A 3,866-nucleotide genomic window follows, 5' to 3' on the forward strand; every position below is an offset into this window, starting at 1 on the left:
ACGTGGGCAGGGCTAAGAGCCCACGTGACCGCCAGGGCCCCGCCCCGCCCCGCCCGCTGCCGCAGCTGCGGAAGGACCGCTCCCCGGCGGCGGCTTCCCGAGCGCCGCGTCCTCTGCCTGTCTCTGCCCCTGGCAGGTGTAGGTGAGACATCTCGTTTGTGTTTGTTTGTTTTTTATTTCGATGCTATGGGAGGTGTTGGGGGTGGATGGCAGAAGGGAAGCAGACAAAAGGCGGGAGTGTGCTGTATTTTGAAAAATGCAATCCTCAGTGCTATAGCTCTCACGGTTAATTAAAATTAAATCTCCAGGGCATCTGGGCAAAGAGAGGCTGCGGCGTGGCCCCAGATGCTGTGTGCGGCTGGCTGGGAAGAGAAGGGGCTGGCCCAGCTGAGGGGAAGAAATCCGCTTCCAGATCCTGTCATCCTCCGGAAGGGACCCCGGGGAGGGTAGTAGCGGTGCGGGGAGGAGGGCCCCGGTGCAGTTATCCGCAGACGCAAGGAAATGATTTAAAAATTAACTCGAGCCCATCTCCACCTCATCTTCCCCTCAGGAATGAAAGGAAGAAGCAACCTTTACCAGATTCGAGATCTGATCCATTTCAGCGTAAACCCATGAGTCCTTGAAGGGTGCATGCTTGCTGCAAGAACGCGTCTGTAGGTGTGTGTTTGAGAACCTATCCTCCAGCTCATTCCTTATGCAGGGGAGCGAGCCTGCTGAGGATGGGGGAAATTTCTCATCCGTGTTTGGGTGCCCAGTCCTAGGGATTCATTATTCAGATTCTCCTTCTTAGTGTTCATCTGGCATGGCTCAGTCAACCCGCCAGAGTGAGATCACACCTGGTGAGACTTTGCCTAAGAAGTTGGCAGATCCAGGGTTTGTGCCAGGTGCTGTGGTCTTAACAATCCAGGCAGGATGCTATTTCTAAGTCTGTTATCAGAGTGATGTATTTTCCTCTGCTGGGCATTAAAAGCGTGTAAAAGCAAACAAATACCATTATTCCTTGGTTGGGCCCAGCACCTTTTCACAAAGCAAACTGGAAATGATTGAGAGTGCAATCAGACATCTTCCTTCCTCTTCCTCCATCCCCTGCCTTCTCCCACCTCCTTTAAGACACACTTGCCCCTCAATCTTTGTTGCTGACAGATTCCAATCTACACTCATTACCAAAGGGAAGAAAGCTCTTCCTCTTTCCATTTGCTAGAGAGTTTACCTAGGAATCACATCTACTATTAAGTCAGGTATGTGGTTATGACCAAATTTTTAAGAATGACACTGTCACCTCCACAACAAAGAATTAAATTTATATAGTAAAGTTCAAAGTTTTATTGCAGAAAAATTAATTCCTGGTGCTTTAATCCCAACAACAAAAGAAATTTTTTTAACAGGAAGAGAAATATTGACTTGGTTCTGAGGAATTTCTTTTATTCCAGAAAATTCCAGGCTTTCTTTCTTCACAAGGAACACTTGAAGTTTCTTTTAAGAATAATTTATGAAGATACTAGAGGCCCAGTGCACGAAATTCATGCACAGGTAGGGTCCCTATGCCTGGCTGGCAATCAGGGCCGATGGGGGCCTTCCGGCTGTCGGCCAGGGCCTTCCTTCATTCTGCACTGCCCCCTGATGGTCAGCACGCGTCATAGCGAGTGATCGAACTCCTGGTCTCCCGGTCGAACTCCCCAGGGGACACTTTGCATATTGGCCTTTTATATATATAGATAGATGATAATTTTGTGTGGTTTGTGACTGGGTTGCACCTATGGCTTCATGGAGCTCTGCATGGGCAGGTCAGTGTGCGCCTGGCTGCACCACAGCCCCTGTGTGGTGGCAGAGTGAACTGAGAGAGGGGCTCTGTGGTCCTCCAGTGAAAAGCTGGCTGGACTGGCTTCAAGCCAGTGTTGACTGCCGAGGATGACAGGAGCGAGTCCTGAGCAGCAAGGAAGTTGTAGCATGAGCAATCAGAAAGTATTTTCCACAGTCCAAAGAGAGCCCGTGGTGAAGAGAGATGGGGTCTCTCTAAGAGGTCTTTTGTTAAAAATAAAGAGGCATGTCTCCTCTGCCTCTGACCTTGCCAGGGTTTGAGAGTCTAACCCCATAAGGCTTGACGGCCCAGCGGTAGTCCTGCTGCTCAGAGGCTTTTTGTTTCCCGATTTCAACTCTGGCCCCTGATGGAACCACCTCGCCTCAGGGCAGCCACACCATGCTGCACTGACTGCTCTTCTGGTGAATCAAGTGCCGCCCTTCCCTGCACTCTGCATCACTACCCGCTTTGTCCTGGGGACAAAGGCATCGTCAAGGCCCTGACCCTTCCACACTCCCACCCTGTCAAACCCCATTAGCACTGACTCCCTTCATCTTCTGAGATTCTTCCTCACCCAGCTCGCCGCCCCTCCCCCGCCCCATCTGCCTGGTAACTTCACTTTCTCCCTTCTGCAAAGCAGCTGCTGGCTCAGACTGACAGGGCCCTGTGGGATTCTCAACATTCAGACTCACAGACTCTTCACGCAGAGGGAATGTCAATGAGGCCTCTAGCTCCATCCTACCTTGAAGTAAGAGCCCGAGTTACATAAATAAAACTCTTAACCAATTCACAGCATTCAGCCAGTATTTACTGAGCACCTGCCATGTGCCAATGACTGCTCTCTACAGTACAGAGGACAAGACACTTTGGTGTCCCTGCCTTGGTAGAGTTATATTCTAGCATGTATGCATGTTTGGAGCAGGAATGGGAGGTGGAAAGGCTATGTGTGCCATGAGAAGTAAGAAATAAGCAAACAGAAGGTCAGATAGTGAAGATCAGATCTTACAATAAGAACATGCTCCAACTCCTTGTAACCAACTACCTTTGCTGCCAGGAATGGTTTCCTCTGTAGATGGTCAGATCATCCCTCAGTAATGAACCTGTCTCAGTGTGAGAACCTTTCAGAACCAGGTAGGTTGGCAATGACAAGAAAAATACTATCACGGGACCACAAAGGAACAGGCTACACTGTGCTCATGGCCAATTCACAGCAACTGACTGGAGGCTGCTGTTCCATCAGCGTTCCGGTCACTTGACACCCTCTAAGCCAAATTCCCTTTCATTTTTACATTGGTGAGACTACCTCCCTGAGAGAGGCTAATGGTAATTTTCAGTGGTAAAATGATAAGATTTATTTCCTGGTTGGCCTAGTATATCTAAAGGTGGTGAATCAAGATGCTATTGGGAGAGTCTGGCCACCCCAGACAGGTAATATGTGGCCCTTTGGGTAACACATACACAAATGAGAAGAATTGAAAGAATAGCAGGCTGGAGCAAGACAATTCACTGTAATGGTAAATTAACTTGAAAATGATGCTACCCCACCCACCCAGCCCCAGTTCAAGTTCTCTGAAAGAAGGAGATGTGTCCGTATGGGTCAAAGTGCAAAAAGTTAACTCCTAATTGTTCTTAAACCATTGGAGCAGGCCACCCTGATTTGGAAGTGTTATAAGCCAGAGGTGACAAAGTGACAGCCCATTGTGTTTTGTTTTGGTTGGTTGTCCTCTTGGCAATTTATTTAAGTTTGTGTGCCGTGCCAGCACAGCCAAGGGTTCAGTGAGCCTGAGGTGGGGGCGGCAAAGGATGTAGAAAAGACAGACAAAGAGAATAAGCTGGGTCTAGGTCAGCCGTGGGCAAACTACGGCCCGCGGGCCGGATCCGGCCCGTTTGAAATGAATAAAACTAAAAAAAAAAGACCGTACCCTTTTATGTAATGATGTTTACTTTGAATTTATATTAGTTCACACAAACACTCCATCCATGCTTTTGTTCCGGCCCTCCGGTCCAGTTTAAGAACCCATTGTCGCCCTTGAGTCAAAAAGTTTGCCCACCCCTGACCTAGAGGGTA

The 3,866-nt window shown here is 48.9% G+C and overlaps 1 protein-coding gene across 6 annotated transcripts in view; it reads left to right on the forward strand.

Moving 5' to 3' along the window:
* The first annotated feature begins 65 nt into the window (after positions 1 to 65).
* Positions 66 to 3,866, forward strand: part of LOC102245790 (transmembrane protein 169) — a 9,881-nt gene continuing 6,080 nt past the window's right edge. For 3 of the 6 annotated variants that reach the window (XM_005882294.2, XM_014529981.1, XM_014529982.1), the window contains exon 1: positions 66 to 142. The gene's annotated coding sequence lies outside the window, so the exon portion shown is untranslated. Of the gene's footprint in view, positions 143 to 550; positions 658 to 2,438; positions 2,589 to 3,866 lie in introns of those variants that run through there. The other 3 variants (XR_001359815.1, XR_001359817.1, XR_001359816.1) reach the window with 2 other exon arrangements.

Source organism: Myotis brandtii, unplaced genomic scaffold (genome assembly GCF_000412655.1).
Source record: "Myotis brandtii unplaced genomic scaffold, ASM41265v1 scaffold702, whole genome shotgun sequence".
Classification (NCBI taxonomy): domain Eukaryota; kingdom Metazoa; phylum Chordata; class Mammalia; order Chiroptera; family Vespertilionidae; genus Myotis; species Myotis brandtii.